This window comes from Artibeus jamaicensis, unplaced genomic scaffold (assembly GCF_021234435.1).
Source record: "Artibeus jamaicensis isolate MK-2021 breed Jamaican fruit bat unplaced genomic scaffold, CSHL_Jam_final contig_3206, whole genome shotgun sequence".
NCBI lineage: Eukaryota > Metazoa > Chordata > Mammalia > Chiroptera > Phyllostomidae > Artibeus > Artibeus jamaicensis.
The window spans coordinates 140,622-159,812 of record NW_026521757.1 but is presented as its reverse complement, the minus strand read 5'-3'; the positions used below and the strand labels follow the sequence as shown (position 1 = coordinate 159,812).

Sequence of the window (19,191 nt, the reverse complement as noted above, 5' to 3'; positions counted from 1 at the left end):
ATGATACAGGTGCAAAGGTTGGATCTGAAGCAACTTATCAAAAGTCCCCATGTATACCGAGTCTAGCTCCTACCTAATGGGTACTCATATACCTTTATGCTGGGGAAAGGTCTCAGAGAGGTGTCAGGCTGAGGCCTGCAGAGTTTATCAGGCTCAAACAGACCAATATTTGGCCATATTAAATAAGGGCTCAGCTCCCATTGGGTGTACAAGGGAAAATGTCTCTTGTCCTAGAGATACAGAAGTCAATCTGTCCCAGATTCTGCCAGGATGAATTAAAGCTCAGCAGGGTGGGGCTAATGGGAGTTGGGATAGTGGGTCTAGTTTATTTGAGTGGCACCCGTCAGGCTTCAGGGAAAGGGGTGCATGTGGCTCCTGATCCCAGGCCACAAACTCTGTCTTTTCAGGATTTTGTCTTGATCTTGGCTGGGCAGAGCCACTAAGAGTTGGGTGGGTGGGGCCTGCAGAGTCTGAAGGATGTGTCAAAGTTTGGAGGATGGTTCTAGTGGATCTCATGTAAGGGAGAAGCACCAGGCAGGTTCATGGGACAGTGGAGAGAATGGCCCCTGGTCTAAAACCACACAACTCAGTCAACTGACATCCCATGAGTCTTCTTAGACCTCTACACCCTGGTCAAGGCAGCTAACTCCTCACCAGGGCATGAGTTCCACTTGATGAGGCAAGAAGGAGTCCAGAGGGTGAGGTTATTATATTCACTCATATGAAAGGGAGTGCTCCACTCAAGAAAATGGCATGACTGTGGTATGGGAGAATAATTCAGCACAGGGATCTTGGTAGCTGTGCCTTCAGCCTGCTCCCCAGAGCTGCAAACCACAGACTCTCCATACACTGCTTTAGTCTGCTCCACTTTCCCTTCATTCGAGCCCAAGGTGAGAGGCTGTGAACAAATATTTTGTGTTGGCCCTTTAAGGGCCAACTCTATCTTTAATGAACTCCTGTCTCTCCCTGATACACAGATCTCTGCTGCTTTTCACAATCAGATCTTATGTGGGCACTTTTTTCTGGCTCTGGTGTTCTGCGCTAGGGAGCTCAGCTTGGGGTTGAGGCACCATGCTTCTCAGGGAGAAACCCTCCACCTGAAATATCCCACTAGACCTTCAGCTGCCACTTGTGAGAGCAGTCCCAGCCATTTTCATGTCTCTGCCCTTCCTACCAGTCTTGAAATGGCTTCTTCTGTGATTTCTTGGTTATAACACTTCTCCTCAGCTAGTGTTTAGTTGTTTATGCTTTATGTGTGTTCTATAATTTAGTTGTTGCTCCTGTTGGTCCTGGGAAAAGGTGAGTATAGTGTAGTTTCCATCTACTCTGTCATCATCTTGAAATTCAGAATTATTATTTTTAATTAAAATCAAATCTATTGCTCTTTGATTTAATAGAATCATTACCTCCCATTTCAATGGGCTGTTGCTAAAACTCTAATATATTTTTCATAACATTTGAAGGGTGAGAGAAACACAAAACAATGGGATAAAAGGAAGTATTTAAAAATTAAGAGTTTATGCCTGACCCAAATTTTTGTAATGGTAACATAAATTCCAAAAACATATTCATGACTATTCCATTCATCTCTGTCAAAGTTCCCTCAACTATAACTTTTTTCTTGTTTTTATTGAAAATGAACACTGACAATATAGAACACCACTAAGATTGGGACAAAGAACAAAAAAACCTGTTCTGAGGGTGAAAAAAATAATGTTCTTGGAAGTCTAGAAAAATTATTTGCTTAGACTGTGTTTACATGTGCACAATAGTCTTTTCAGCAACAGACAGAAAGGCTTGCTTTTCTCCAGGCTCATAAATCTGAGGAAACAAAAGGGTAAAAAGCACCTTAGAAAAACTAGTTCCCACCAAATAAAACAATGAATAATTTCTCTCTTAGTTGAAACATAAACATAATGTGAATAACAATAATATTGCATGCAAAAAATACATGAAAACCTGTGCTAGCTTAGAGAATTGGATTCAACCACAGAGCTTTTTTGTCTATATATTTTACTATATTTGAGACAGTTGTAAAAATTTGATCCTAGACTTAATACTTTTCAAAGCCTCCAAATAGTCAAGACTGAATTATGTCACTATTAAAAGCATGGATATTCTATATAAATAAAATTCTCTACATAATAGGAAATGTATCAATGACCTCCAGTCAAAGACCATGAAGAATCTAACTGTAGTTTAATAAGGAACTAGGAGGTTTCGATAAGAAGATTTTAGAAGGGCTTATTACAGTATTTTTGCTTTGGTTAGATGATTTGAGGAAAGGATGAAGGAAGCAGAAGTTCACTCTGAAGTAGGTGATATCAGGAAGTAGAGATAACTCCATGATGGTATACCTTATTAATCTTAACTAGAAGTAGGGAAGATAAAAGTAAGGCTAAAATTATAATGTGCAAAGAAACATTATAGGCTCATGTTACATGGGGTGTGGCGGACCCTGTCCAGCAGAGTCTGCCTGTTGCAGCTGACAGTGAGAATGGATGCGCAGGCGACAACAATCCTGTGGAGAAAAAGGGAACAGCAGGACTACTCTCTCAAGGGGAGAGTGCCTATGGATGCCTCGGCCACTCCCTCAAGAGGGGAGCACCCTGACCCTTGCCTAGACAGGCTTTTATTATTTTCTTGGGGTCTTACATCAGAGAAAGATTTATTATCTATTACATCGAATATTATTATCTACACTTTAGGTACAATCAAGAAAATGAAAATAACATGCAGGGGGGAATGGTGATGAGCCGATTAGCTCTGTCCTTGGGAGAACTCACACAGGCTTTGAAAATTACCTTGGAGATGGACAATACACATTTGTTGTTTTAGACCAGGGTGAGGGAGTTTTAGCAAGAGCAAGCCATAACAGTCTGTAAGTATTTTCTAGGCCTGATTCCCACAGGAAAACTCAGTTTAAAGGTCTGGCTCCTGCCCACCACTTCACTTCTGTAGGTTTTCCATACAGAGCTGAGTCACATTTGCCAGACCAAAACAAACTGGTCCCCTACACACGGGGGTGGAGGGTATGTGTTGGGGGATGCCGCTGGGACAAAGTTGTCTTCTTTTTTGTCTCATTTTATCAAGGTCACACATTGGCCTTGTCTGATGGTGTTCTATGAGGTCTTTTGTGTCCAGAAGAACTGGACAATGCCATGACCTAGCAGCTTTAAGTGCCAGGTCAGGTCCTAGCTGTCAAGAGAGCTTTTTTAGTTCTCAAGAAAACCACAAAGTAATAAATAAAAGTAATAAACGTACATATGCACAAATTAAGTGAATCACTTAATGGACTTAAAAATAATCTTTAAACAATTATTTCATTTTATAGAACACTTATATGCTACATGCTTTGGGCCAGGAGACTTCTAAATATTAATTTATTTAGTCTCTATAAAGGAGGTAGTATCTCTACCTCAATTTTAAATACTAGGAAACTGAGATACAAACAGATTAAGTAATTTGCTTAAAGATGCCCATCTATAAGAGAGTAAAGTTGAAATTTAAACCATGCACCTGGCTTCAGAGTTTAAGCTCCCATGCTGAGTGTGTTACACCTAAGAGGTAACTCTATTCTTCTAGACTTCACAATTTTTTAAAAGATTTTATTTATTTATTTTTTTAGAGAGGTGGAGAGGGAAAGAGAAAGAGATGGAGAGAAACATCAATGTGTTGTTGCCTCTCATGTGCCCCCTAATGGGGACCTGGCCTGCAACCCAGGCATGTGCTCTGACTGGGAATTGAACCAAAGCCCCTTTTGTTCACAGGCCTGAGCTCAACCCACTGAGCTACACCACCCAGGGTGAGATTTAAATTAATGTTCACATTATACATGTGGAATTATTGTATTAGGAGAAACACTGGAATCTTCCTTATCACCAACCTATTCAAATTTGGTTTTCCTTAATATTTAATTATACCCATGTCCTGCTCATTATTGATGTTCTATACCTTAACCCAATTTGGAGTTGCTGGATTAGGAGTGAGATACAGTAGCCCACTCTTGGTTCTGTTATTGTTCATACTGGCCATTCAACCCAGAGGGGTGATTAATAGGGATAGGTCATGCCGAGGAAATAACAGAGTCTGAAAAACCTTGACCGAAACCCACATGAGAACAACCAAAACCCACATGAGAACAAAAATCTGGAACAAAAATCTGGATTACCTACGTACTTCTACTTTTTATTTTTTTATTGTTTTTCTTTTAATTTAAGGTTTTAATACAGTTAGTCTGCCTTGGCCTACCACAATTAGATGATTATTCTGCACTTTCTAGTGTTCCTGTAGTTATCAATAATATCTATCGATTAGAATTAGAAAATAAAATTTAGGCTTGAGTAATGAGTCAGTGCGACTGTTTCAGCTGCTGTTTCTATAGACCCATTCTACTGGCTCTGCCCTGCCTGTGCCAACACTCATCTTCATTAACATCACATATTCACTAGCATTATGATCTATACAGCCTGTACACAACAGGGATCCATTATACCACCCCTTAAATTTAATTTTAGATTCCTCCGGTATGATCCACGCATTCTGGAAATACATGCATTTCATAGGGAGAACTAAGGTCCTTCGGGTTATGACACAACATCTGCAAGCTGCCTGTACCAGCTCTTGACTGCATTTCCCCAGTTTAACTGTTGAGGTCTTCCACCTGCAAGTACAGTTCATCACAGTTCCTATGACCATGAATGGCTCATCTAAATAGAATCCTCAGCTTTGTTCTGGGTTCTGAAAGTCATTTGTGGCCAAAATCTTCTGAATCAATGTCTTTGGCATAAGCACAAAGCATTGAAGTACAGGCATACCTCAGAGATATTGTGGATTTGGTTCCAGGCCACCGCAATAAAGGGGAATTACAATAAAGCAAGTCATAATCTTTTTCCGTTGGAGTGCCTTGGCTTCAGTCTGTTAAAACACACATGCATGCACACACACATCTGTAAAGTGCAATAAAGCAAAGTGCAATAAAATGAGGTTTGCTTCTATACAATAAGTTGTATCTTCCTTCTGTTCTGCTTTTGTGGCCCCATTGCTACCACAAAGCTCCTAAAACTGGATTCCACTAAATATTCATTTTCTCAGGTGAATCTTGGTATTGAAGATTATGCTTAACAGCAATCACTGGAGATTACAATAGACCGCTATCATGGCAGACATTTTTCTATACACTAGAAATAAAACAGGGTACAAAGTAAACAAAACTCTAAACCCTTGAGTCTACAGTTTATTGAGAAATTATGTTTGCTTGAGTAGGCAACCACTGAGATAAATAAACCGCCAAATATATATTGACTCAAATCAAATAGAAAGTTATTTTTCATGCAGCTCATAGTCAGAACTGTTCCTTTGGGCCGCAAAGGAAGGGAGGCTGCTTTGCCACATGCATCTACTCCACATGTGTGGCTTTAAGGCTGTAATGGAATAAAATATCCAGTAAACAGAAGAAAAAAACAAAGGAGAGCATGTGGGATATTTGTATGTCTTTTTCTTTTAATTTTAATTTATATTTTCAATTACAGCTTACTTGCAATATTATTTGGTATTCATTTGGTATTTCAGGTGTGCAGTATGGTGGTTAGGCGATCACAAACTTTACAAAGTATATTTCTAGGACCTGGCACCATGTGTGGTTATTGCAGTATTGTTATTGACTATATTTCCCATGCTGTACGTTACATCCCCATGACTACTCTGTGACTACCAATCTGTACCTCTCAATCACTCCCTCCTTTTTACCCAGTCCTCCACCTGGTAGTATTGCTCTTCACTTCTGCTTATATTCCATTTGCTAGAACAAGTCTTCCCCTTAGACATGGACATGTAGGGACTCTGTCTCAGGCCCTGCACCACAGGGGGCCTGTGCTTTAGGTGCCATATTTGAAGTTTTTAGGCCTCCAAATGCTTGGGACTGGTAAGGAGGACTTTCAATGAAGGATGGCTGCATCCAAGACTAGATCCTATTCCTGTTTCTCACTTTATGTTACACTGTGACCTTCCACCTCATGGTGCGGTGGACTAGAAACTGCAAGGAGCTCTAGAATTTAAGTCCATGAGGTCATCCTGAGGTCCTGTGCCCAGGATTTGGTTTCAGGAGAGTGGCTCAATGAGCAAATTACTCTAACTGGCTGGTATTTTTAAGGGTTTCTGAGTTTAGGGTGCCTGTATTGGTTGGTATGCTGCTGTGGAGTATCGCTCTCTCAGGTTGGATACATGCTGAGTTTAGAGATTTAGACTACTTGCAACTAACACTACCACTTGGGCTTGAGCCACAGGATGGGCCTGTGTATCAGCTGTTTCTCATCCATCATCTCTTACTGGTCCGCATTCTGACTATAGTACTGTCTCTGCATCATCCACAAGTGTAAGTACTGGTAGAAAAAAATGTTTCTTTTCCTGTGATCCCCTGCCTTCTGGTACCTAGTTCCATGTGTCAGACCATCTTCCAAAAGTGGCTACAACTATGCATTTCAAAATATTTTAGGGTATTTTCCACAATGACTAAGTGTCCTCTGATTGCTGTCTTCTTGCCTCCAATAGAAGCAGTGGCACTGTGCTCATCCAAGTTAGTCTTCAGCCGTACCAGAGGACAGATGGGCACTTCTTATATAGAGGTAGCTGCTCTTCTTGGTCCACCTCTATGCCCCTCCTCTGTTCTCATCTTTCCTCTCCACTGGGGGTGGTATGTGGAGAGCAGTGATGTAACTGCCATTGAAAGAGATCACATTTCAAGAATATAATGCTGTGGCTTAGAGAATTAAAGAGAATATGTGTTTGGAAGATGTACTATTATACTCTCTAAATGGTAACTTTAAGGTGAACAGAAGATGAATGATCTTTCACACTTGTCTGCATTCTCTGGATAATGGTTGCATTTGGGGTCATCACCAATGAAGCACAATAAGAATCTCTCTGAAATTCACTGAAAGCTGGTAATCTCAGGCAGCATGATGAATAATGCAGTGTCGGATAATGATGCAATCAGCGTTATATAAATGGTATTAGGACCTGCAGAGGCAAGAGGATATATAGAGTTTGAATAGAAACAGATTCCAAACACCCATGCATTATTAGTAATAATAGCGTGACTACTTATTTCATATAGAAAATAAAGAAATTAGCCTGGAGCATCGTATTTCACAATGAAGAATCCAGAAAGGTTTCTTAATCTTAGCAGGAAGAAAGGGTGTCTGCACACTGTGGAGAACATTTGTGTGCATTTATTTTATTTAATTTAATTTTTTAATTTATTGACTGAGTTTGGAGAGAGAGAAACATAAATCTATTGTTCCACTTTTTTTTTTTAGGTGTAGAATTTTTTTTTAATAAATTTATTTATTTTTTTTGAATTGTTTATGCTGTTACAGTTGTTCTATTCCCCCCTTCATTCCCCTCCACCCTGCCCCCCCAACCCCACCATTACCCCCCTTTAGCTTATGTCCATGTGTCTCAAGTCCTTTAGGTTCTATATTTCCCATACTATCCTTGCCCCCCCATCTATTTTCTATCTACTGTCTATGCTACTTGTTTTCTGTACCTTCTCCCCCCGTCTCCTCCTCCCACTCCCCTGTTGCTAACACTCCTTGAGATCTTCATTTCTATGTTTCCACTCCTGATCTAGCTGTCCTTTTAGTTTGCTTTCGTTTTAGGTGTGGTTGTTAATAACTGTGAGTTTGTTGTCCTTTCACTGTTCATGTTTCTTTAACTTCTTTTTTCTTAGATAAGTCCCTTTAACATTTCATATAATAAGGGCTTGGTGATGATGAACTCCTTGAATTTGGTCTTATCTGAGAAGCACCTTATCTGTCCTTCCGTTCTAAATGAAAGTTTTGCTGGGTAGAGCAATCTTGGTTGTAGGTCTTTAGATTTCATGACTTGGAATATTTCTTTCCAGCCCCTTCTTGCCTGTAAGGTCTCTTTTGAGAAATCTGCTGACAGCCTGATGGGGACTCCTTTGTAGGTGATTGTCCCCTTAGCTCTTGCTGCTTCCAGGATTCTCTCCTTCGTTTTAATTTTGGCTAATGTAATTATGATATGCCTTGGTGTGTTTCTTCTTGAGTCCAACTTTTTTGGTACTCTCTGGGCTTCTTGGATTTCTTGGAAGTCTGTTTCCTTTGCCAGATTGAGGAAATTTTCTTTTATTATTTGTTCAAATAGTTTTTCCACTGGTGGTTGTGTCTTTCCCCCCTTCTGGTACCCCTATAATTCGGATATTGGAGCATTTATAGATGTCCTGGAGGTTCCTAAGCTTCTCCTCATTTTTCTGAATTCTTATATCTTCATTCCTTTCTGATTGATCATTTTTTTCTTCCTTCTGGTTCACTCCATTGATTTGAGTCCCAGTTTTTTTTTTCATCTCTATGGGTTTCCTGTGGAATTCCATTCATTTCCCTTAATTTAGCCTTCATATGTTTCTTTAATTTGTGGCTATAGTCCACCAGATCTGTGAGGAAGCTGATGACCAGTGTTTTAAACTGTGCCTCTGAGAGATTTGCTATTTCTTCGTCACTTTGATTTATGCAGTCATTGGTTGATTATTGTAGGTGTCCTGACCAAGAATTGAACCCACAATCTTTGCATATCAGAACAATGCTCTGTGCAGCTGAGCTATCTGGCATTTATTGGACAGTAAATCAATACAGAAGTAACTCTTCTCATCCATTATTCTAAATTTTCATTGATAAGTCACTACAACTCACATGGGCCCATGAATTCTGTAATACATATTTAACAAATCATTTAAATAAATGAGGGCCCCCAAAAATATTTTTCTGGGTCTCGGCACACCCTAAGGTTGACCATAACTAGAGCTTATTCACATGGGAACACCTAATTATAAAGAACAATGGAAAATGCAGTCAAACTATAATTCAAGCAAGAATAGAAAGCATTTGTGCGAGTGTGAATATACCCACACACTGTTAGCCATCCTGTCACACTGAGAGTCAGACAATAATATGAATATGTAAGTTATCAAACATATTTGAGTAGAAAATGTGCTATGGAGAAAAACAAAGCTGAGACAAGAAACAGGAAATGTGTAATCTGTGACAGACTCTACACTTGGAGCTGAATGCTGTTTACCATATTGCTAGTTTTGATCTTGTTTTTGTGCATAAGGGACTACTTCCTTATCTCCATAGAAGTGTGTGTCTATAGTAAATTCTTCTTTCCTTTGCTTGCCAAAGATTAATTTATTTTTTAAAGTCCAGATCAACTAGCATTTATTTAATTGCCCTTCCCCTTCTCATTGATTTTCTCCTCTTCTAGTTTTCCTGAAATCTTTGCTTATGTTTTTGCTATGCTGCCTATCTCATTCTATACTATGCCAAATTGACTATTGAATTTTATTGTATTGGAAAGCAGGATCAATAAACTTTCTTTCTCATTTAGAATCTTATGATGCTTAATGTGTCCTCTGCAAATGTTTGTCAAATGACTTTTAAACCATTTCACCTTGGAAAGCTACAGAGGCTTAGCTGCTATTAAACAGATGTATTTTAAGAAAATTCATTTAGCTAAGTTTCAAATGTTTTACTATAATGGCATCAAATATTAGGGTAAATTGATTTGAAATGTTTCTTAATTGTCAGCTACCACAGGATTAGCCAATAAAAATATTTATTACCCTTTGTTTTTCAAAATCCTTATATTTAGGGTTATACTGAATGTAGAGAAGGTAAGAATTAATTAAAGAATTCAATCATTTATGAAAATAGACCTGTTTTAAAGAGATTAGTTCATAAAGATATGTTATGTGCCTGGGCCATTATTTTAAGTCATTAAATATCTATTAACATTTTAATAAAATGATTTCTCCTTGTCTACAAATAAAATTGCTGGGAGACATATACAGATGCTGGAAACTTAATTTAAGAATACTGATATAAAAATGCCAAAATGCTTACAATTCTTATACAATATTTGGAGATACAGAGATGGGGTTGAGAGCCCACACTGTGAACAAGGAATAGATGTCAGGTAAAAAAAATGGGGAGTTCATTTCCAAACCCTTTTTCCTGGACTACAGAGAGCAACTGTGTTGTCTGCTCATGGAACATAGAATAGCCAGGAATTCCGATCCTCCCCCTTCTCCTCACTTTTTCCCCATGAACTTCAAACTGGTGAAAGAGAAGAGGGAGTCAGCACATAATCTGTCATCCCTGATGTCACAGGGTGCACCACAGCTGACGCAGAGTGTAGTTTTTCCCAAGACCAGACCTCCAGTTTCCAAGCTACAGGCACACTGTCCACGCAGCCAGTGGCTTTGTAAACCTCCAAACACCCCTTAGACTCAGCGGTTTACATGGGCACTTTTTACTCTTGACCAGCATGTGCATTTACTGCATTTTGCACAAATTATTATTAATTGTACTATTAATTTATTAGCCTTGGATAAGGAAAATTAAAATGTTATCTTTCTATTCCTTCCTTTGATGAAGACTACAAAATGCATTTTTTCCTCTTTTGTCTTTAAACTGTGGGCTATCATGTGACTACAGTGTGGGCACTGATGCCAATCTTCTTTGTCATTTGGAATCCTCTAACTTCCCAGGCTCATTAGAATGTTTACTATTCCAAATAGCAGTCATTACTTGGCCTCAGTGCTAACTGCCAAGCTCAACTCCTCCATTGTCCCTGCTTAACATTTGGTTTCTCAGCTGGGCGTGATGTGCCTGACATTTGTTTCTTCCCGTTTACAGTTGTGGGAATTTTGTATGCGTAGGCAGAGACCTTTAGCAGCAGATCTTTTCCAAAAAAATAGAGTAAATAAATTCACTTAGAGTTCTTTATATCATACTTAATGTGTAGGCTTCATGTTGATGCAGGAGCAAAATCACTGACAGGTTCCCTGTCTTGAATTTTATGTTTATGAAAAAGGAAGACTGTGGTTTAGTGAGGGTGGTAAAGTAGGTGGAGGGTGGGGGACCTGGTCAGCTGGATTATGAGCTGAGTGAGGGGGGTTTGGTTTTTATGGCTGCAGAGGACAAGAGAAAGGGTAAACTTACCTACAGAAGCCTGCAGTTGCACACCAGGTAGAGAGCAAATGTAACCCTTGAAACTACATTGCCTGGGCTAAAAAAAAAATAGAACACAAACAGAAAATCTTTCAAGGTAATGTCAATATATTACACAGAGCAGAAATATTCACAATAAGTAATATCAGTAACTTGAGCTAGTAGAGATTTGAGATGTATGTTTTCATGTGCGTAGACTAACAACACTTAGTTACTTTCCAGAAAAACTCAGAACTTGGAAGAGACAGATTGTTTTATATTACAGTAAGTTTCCATCTATTTTCAAATATACCCTTTACCTGTTACTGTTACTATGCACTGAACTTCGGAGTGTGTCATCATTTAATATGTAATAAAATTATTCTCTTCACTACATGGTTTCTTCTCAATGACGTTTGGGAAATTTTATCTACAAGTTCACTTTGGAGAGACATGGTTAATTCAACCACATCTGTTTCAGTCTGTAGTTCCTTTATCTGGAAACTCCTAAAAATGGGTAAGTTTGTGATATTGTTTACTATATATTTTTTTCCAGGGAAGAGTACAAATGCAGTCCCCCACTACCGCAAATCATGCAGTTGAATTTCCCACATTTGGGGAAATCACAGGGGTCAGCACAACTGGAGGGCAATGGGTGAGCCTCACCCTGGGAAAACCACCTTCATGGTCATAGAATCTCCCCTGACAGGTAATGTTTACTATATTTTAATAGCAATGTAATATACTTAAAGTAAAATATAATGTCAATTTTTCTTGCCATCTCTCTGGTCTGAACTCATGCCAGTCTATTATTTTTATTTTATTTCTAAACACTATTAAACATATAATTCTCTATATATTCCAAACAAAAGTTTTTCATTCACTACTCCCCAAATTCATAGTGTTTTATCTTTTAAATGTTTATAAAATATATTATATTAATTTATATATAAATTAAAATTATATACACAAGCATCAAAATATATAAAGTATAAGTAAATGAATACATATTAAATTTTATACATGGAAATTTTAATATATATGCATATGTATATATGGCGATCAACTATCTCACTGAATTTGTGTGGTTCTAATGAGAATAATAACAAAAAGTTTTGTGAAAGCATATTTTAATAGGCATTGTTTTTACCACAGATTTGGGTTCACAGCAAAATTAAATAAAAGGTTCCATATACTCCCTGCTCCACATATGTAATGTCCTTTATCATCAAAATCTCATGCTAGAGTGATATTTGTATTACAAATGATGAACCTACAATGACACATTAGTATCACCCAAAGTCCACAGTTACATTGGGAACCACTCTTGATTTTGTACGTTCTATGGTTTGAGGCAAATATATACCAACATGCAAACACCTTATAGTATCATACAGAGTAGTTTTACTACTCCAATAGTTCCCCAGAGAAAGAAAACTGTGAACTTCCCTTCTCTATAGTTAAGTGACACTTTCTAAATGGCATGTTTTTTTTTCACACACTTTGTCATTCATTAAATGACACACGCTTGATAATCATAAAATTTTAGAGAGACACTCTTTTATCTGCACAGTTTTCACTGAATAGCTTAAGTCATTTTCTTTTGCCTATTTTTATTTGTTTCCTAAGATATTTTTCCAGCCTTTGTAAAAAGGATATTGAAGAAAAATCTAGGTTTCAGATCTTGTAGTTAGTAGCCCTATCTTAGAAGATAGTTGATAAAACTGTTAGTCATAATTTCTTCCCTAGTTATGGGGAAGAAAGTTTCTCTGGTTCTTGTCCATCCCAGGACAAGAACCAGAGAAACTAGGAAAGTTAAGGGGAAAAATTAATAATAATGACATTACAGAAAATACTTTTGGGAAGTAATATTAAGACAATAAGCACTCATTAATTGGAAAAATTTTTATAGCTTAACTTTTAAGGATGACCTTCATTATATTTTCTTACATCATCTCTATAATATTCTACAGTTTTATTTCATAGGGCCGAACAAGTGAAACTAGCACTATTATTCCCACAACATATATATGCTCACATGTGTACAACCATATACACCCACATAAATATATACCACACACATATCATACAACTTTCTACCCACATCTCCCTTGTTTCCCCTTAGTGAAGAACACTGGCTGCCTTAGTACAATCAAACCTAGAGCCCCTAAGGTTGGCTATAGCCATGCAGGGAGAGAACTGTGGACCTTCCATGACAGCACTGAGCAATAGGATTTCTTGTGATGATGGAAACATTTTATATGTGTGTTGGTCAAGAATGTAGTCACGAGTTCCTTGTGCTATCGAGTATGTGAAATATAGCCAGAATGACTAAAAGACAGAATTTTTTATTTTGTTTAATTACCTTCATTTAAGCTAAAATTTATACAGTGACATGTAGTGAGTAGCTACCATATTGACGGAATAAGATGGGTTCCAGACTTCCATTCTTTATGATTTCTCCAGAAGTGAGCTCCAGCTTTGCTGTGCCATCAAAGTTGTACTTAATTCTGACTGAACATTAGACTAGCCAAGGGAGTTTTAAAAACATGAACTTCTTAGCATCACTTTGATGATTTTATTGCAAATCCAAGGTTTGGAGTAACTGATGCAGCCCAAGTGTGAACTCATGTAACTTTTCTCATCTCTGGTAGTACAGGTGCAATCATTTAAACCAGAAGTTATTCAAAGCTTTGCAATAACAATGAGAATAGGCCCACAGGATACATCCATCCCAATCAGCGATTCTCAGAATGTGTTCAGTGGGATACTACATTCATAGGATGCTAGTAGAAGTTTTATTATCAATTAGTCTGGGGAATTTGAAGTGAAAGAAATAGAATAATTTTTTTGTCATAGGATTTTAAGGAATTTTAAATGCTAATGTATTGGGAATTTTAAGAAGAATAATTGTACCAAGGTTGCTTGTCCCCTACAATTTATTTGTGCAGGTTAATTGAGGGTCATCCTTCTGGAGTAGTGCTTTGCCCACTATACTTTGGAAAACAAAGATATTAATAGGGTGACTTATGGAGTAAAACAAAAATTCTATTGACATGTGGGAACTCAATTTTATCTTACTAAGGAAACTGGCAAGTTTATACATTGTACTTATGCTAGTTTCCATTTAGCTGGCTCCCTCAGTAGATATTGTGTGATATTCAGATTCTTGGTTTCAAATCAGGGCTCTAGAGTCAGAGTGCCCAAGTTCTAATATTCAAGAACTGCAAGAACATCTTCAAGAACTGGGAAGAATTCAAAATTTTACCCTTCTTTTAAGCTGACAAGTTAACATGGCACAGTGTCAGAGACACTGGAAAAAGATATAAAACTCTTGATTCAGAGACAGATGACTTTTTTTAAGATTTACTTTATTTATTTTTAGAGAGAGGAGAAGGGCGGGAAAAGGGTGGAAAAGAAACATCAGTGTGTGGTTGCCTCTCACACACCCCCATCTGGAGACCTGACCCACAACCCAGGCATGTGCCCTGACTTGGAATTGAACCCACAACCATTTGGTTTATAGGCCAGAACTCAATTCACTGAGCTACACCAGCTAGGACTGAAGGGAGATGATTTATTATGCAAGGCACAGCAAGCATAACGAACTTAATGAGTCCATCAGTTCTTCTCAACCCCAAGTCCAATAGGTGCCATGCAGACAGGCACAGGTGGATGCTACATGCACAACAGGTTTGTGTCACTGTGAGAAATGAAGAGCTTAGGAAGCCCCTATCTTATAAGTGGTTATTGTCAAATCTGCCCATTTTTTGCCCTGTAGGGAAACATTATCCTTATATTCATGGTCTGAAACAAATCTGCCTCTGGTCTTGGAAGAAGACACTATTTCTATCTTCCAAGTCTGTTTGCTCTACCAACACCCTTAAATAAATGATCTGGGACAGAAGTTATCGGTGCCTCTCCACAAAAAGTGCAGAAAATCAGCATCCATGGAGCATTATTTCCCAACATAACTTACTAGCTGCATTACCTCTCTAAGTTTTCATTGAAATAATAATTGCAGTGGAAAAAAGGAAAAAGGATTCATGGACATGTACACCAGTGTGGTGATTGAAGGGTGTGGAGGAGGGGGGATAAGGGGACTAAATGGTAATGGAAAAAATACAATAAAAAATTTTAAAAACTAGAAAATCACATCTGCTTCATAGAATTCTTCAGTGACTTAAAAAATAAGTGTTCCAGCACCAGGAGGTAAAACTCAGCTCAGCCAAATGAATAAATAAATAAATAATGTTAGTGAAATTCTACAGAGGGCTCAGCTCTCAGTCTTCCAATTTTGCTTAACTGTAGTAATTTATTATCAATTATTTATTTATATTGGTTAATTTATACTTATTATCAAAGATAAACTGTTAGTTTCCTATGGCATAAAAACTCCATCAGTTCAGAAAGATTCCTCTCTGTCTCTTTTCTTCCAGTCCTTGAAACCAAACATGTCCCAGGACTCTGGGACCAGGTGTGTATCTCTGGCGTCAGAACAATATATGTGGCTGAGAGTTTCCAGATCTCATCCACTGTGGTTTTACCTAACTTATGAATCCCCACTTGTTCTTTGGATATGAAAACCTACTGTGCATTGATCTGTGATGAGACACTGTTTTGTCTCTCTGATATTTGAAATTGAGTTCTGCAATTTTAGAGTTAAAACAACAATATGAAAGAAATGAAACAAAACCTTTCTTTCTGAAACGCTTTAGTCCTAGCATTTTCTGCTGTGATTTTTAAGAACATGTATTGGAACTCAAATCCAAAGTTTTAATACAATTTTTCTTTATTGTCCTCTCCATTAGGGGTTATAGGTGCTCTTTAATGGCATCTGTAAGGGGGTGGTCATAAAAAGATGGGCATGCATCTCAATTAATATCTCAAAATGTTTCTGTTATATACGGACAGGACATTGAGGTGGGGAGATTGACCTGGTTTATCTGCGTGGACCCAATTTAATGACGAATCTTTATAGAAGGGAGGCAAGAGGGCCGGTGCTATAAAAGGCTTTACGATCGAAGCAGTGAGTGAGAGACTGGAGGATGCTCTACTGCTAGCCAGGAAAATGCACAGTGGAGCCATGAGCCAAGGAACGAAAGTGGTGTCTAGAAGCTGACAAGGCAAGAATATAGATTTTCCCCTAAGAGTTTCCAAAATTATAGACAGCTCTGCTGATACATAGATTGTAGGACTTCTGACCTTGAGAACTCTAAGATAATAAATCTGTATTGTTTAAAAATGCAACATTTGTGGCAAGTTGTTGCAGCAGTCGTAGGAAACTAGTAAAGCATGTTTGCTTCTAAGCCCCTATACTGGGCCACGGTCATATTATGGCAGCTGGGCTCTAAAAAATGTTTTTTAATTCTGTCTCCAGTGTTCATCTTATCTTCCGTGTTCTGTGGAAAGAGACATGGGAAAGAAGCAAGAAATCCAGATATTTCGATCTCAAAACTACATTGCGGCAGATAAAAAAAAACATGGGCCATGCAGGCCCTATTGAAGAGAGGACTGTCAATAAGTCCTGACAGAAGCAGCAGCTCGCTCGTTCGAATATTCACTGGCAGTGTGCCGGGCCTGCCTGATGGAGGGACAGCGATCCTGGCCCGTGCCGTGATTCGGACATTTAAACAATACATGTTAAATAATAGATATAAAGACTGAGGAACTGGATCTTGTTACTAAATTGCTTTGATTTCTCGAATAGATAATACAAATTTGAAGGTAAGTAACTAAGAACTGGAAACTTTTAGTGGAGAACCAGAGTCTCCAGAAACCCTGAATCTCATGAAGCTGGCAAACAAAAGAAGGTGAGTCAGCATCAGGCTCAGTAGTCAAAACCGGTGAACACTTAAGAAGGTTTAATGTTGAACTGGGGTAGGCCTGTGACGCCAGAAGCAGAACCCATTTGGCAAAATCTGGGGTGTTGACGTATAATTTTGGGACATCTCTAGGTATGTCTCTGAAGATTCTTGACTCTTTAAATTGATATGAACCACTTGAGCCTGACTGAGAAAGTGGCCCATCTTCTTCCATCCCTGTTAGAAGTTAGCACTCGCTTCTGGAGGAAAATGCAAAAATTTTCTTTGCTCCCTTCCAGAGATGCCCCCCACTTGCACTGCTGTAGGCCTATAATTAGATCTAAATGGTTACAAAGCCCATCTATACCATGCTGGCAATAATAGGAGGGCAAAGAGATTATACCCACCAGTAACAGCTGGAATGAGAAAGCATTTATTCCTAGGAACAGTGAGATAGGAATCTGAGGGTGTTCGATCAAAGGAGCTGGAACATAGCCTGGAAAAGGGCAGTTTATTAATTTGGAGCCACTAGTTCAGTATTTATACAGGATTTCACATTCTGGCAAGACCCTCAGTGTATCATGCAAACTTGCTGTTAGGACTGGATCTCAAAGCTGAGAAAACATAATGGCCACACTGAGTGCTATTAAAATGCCTGAACTGTCAGAGCAGATAATAAAGGGATTAAAGGCCAAGGAAAGCAGGCATATTGGATTGAATATAGTAAGTGAGGCCTAAAGATTATGTGATGTCATGCAGAGAATCATGAGAACATCCAGAGAATTATGTTCCAGGACCTTGAAGCCCTACCATTCATCCATGGCTGTCAGAAATACACAAGTGAGAAAAATACTGAGTGGCAGTCATCATTAAGAGCTTCAGCTGTGGCTCTCTGACAGTTGGGGCTGATTGCAGAATGGCTATTATAGAACTTGACGGCTTGCTGAAAGCAACAGGAATGGTGATATGGCCCCAAAGTAGTAGAAAGCAGGTAGGTGGCAGTGTTGAGCCATCAGAAGCCATGGGGTTGTAGTTATCATAATGACAGACACTTTCAGAGTGACCCTTTTGGTCAAGGGCCCCTGACACATAGAGAATCATAAAGATGTTTCAAAGAGCAGGGCATCCCTAAGGGTTAAATGTAAGACAGTTAACAAATGTGCCATTAAATTGTATGTGCATGCAGAGAATGTGTATAGAGGAAAAGCAGAGCTGAAAGCAGTTGCCCCAATAAAAATTATCGTACTATGCTCAGTTTCCAGATCTGAGCAGATTTTTTGACCTGATCCAGAAAGTGCTACCTGAACAGATTACCTTATCCCCAGAGAAAAGACCCTGAAATACCATGGCTTCTATATTCTGCAATAATCTCCCCAGCCTTTCTTCAAAGGGACCTATGCCTACTTACCTGAATGATTGTACACTGGGTTGAGAAGAATACACAGACATTTCAAGGATCATTGGACCCAGGGTGCAGTTAATATTGATGCTGCAGACCTCAGGCATTATCACAGTTGCCTCAAATCATAAATAAAATGCCGGCCCAGTTCTAGCTGCAGTAGGTCATATCCATGTGAAAACCCAATCATTGCTTATGTATATGGTCCTTGATGCATTTTTGAGATTGGCACAGTTTGCAGTTTTAGTAATGCCCACATTGGATTGTTGGTCAATGAGCTAAGAGCTAATAGTGGTGAAGGCCAAATGGAAGCCTTGAAACTGCATGCCCTTTCAACCAGAACAAAATAATATTGCCATTTCAGAGTGAGAGAAAAAGTTGAGATGAATGCCACTCCTTAAGATCTCAGGAATGCAAAATAAGTGATTTTTATTACATTTGCATTTAATTCATCAGTCTAGCCCCTGCCAAAATTGAATAGACCTTGGATAATCACTTTAGACTACCACAAGATCAATTAAATACTAGACCTAATCACAACTGCCATATCTGACAAACTATTGTTCCTAGGCAGACTAATACACAGGCACATGATCATATGCAGCCAATAATTTAGGACTTTCTGGTCTATGCTAATTAGGAAAGAAAATCAGAAACAGTTCACATCCACATGAAATACACCATAATGTGTATTTACTTTTACCAATGGCTAGCCGTTCTATCCTTTACTTTAATAAGCCCCAAAAGATATAGGCTGTATGAACATTTCACAGAGAATCTAGTTGATTTATGATAATGATGGATCATGCTGATTAGGCAGGATGAGCAAAAGGCCCTGTTATCTTGTTAAGCTGTATGTGCTCCAAAGAGTGAGAAATAAGCCCCGTGAAAATTGGGAATCTGATACTTCAGCAACAAAATTTAGAGGTCCACTGGCCAGGAGCATGCCAATACTTCACCTTCAAAGCAAAAGAAAAACTAC

At 38.5% G+C, this 19,191-nt stretch overlaps 1 non-coding gene across 1 annotated transcript; it reads right to left on the bottom strand.

The window, feature by feature from the left end:
* Positions 1-11,559: 11,559 nt before the first annotated feature.
* LOC119039957 (U1 spliceosomal RNA) lies at positions 11,560-11,723 on the bottom strand. Its single transcript, XR_005080756.2, has one exon. It is a non-coding gene; the product is annotated as a U1 spliceosomal RNA (small nuclear RNA).
* Positions 11,724-19,191: the final 7,468 nt, after the last annotated feature.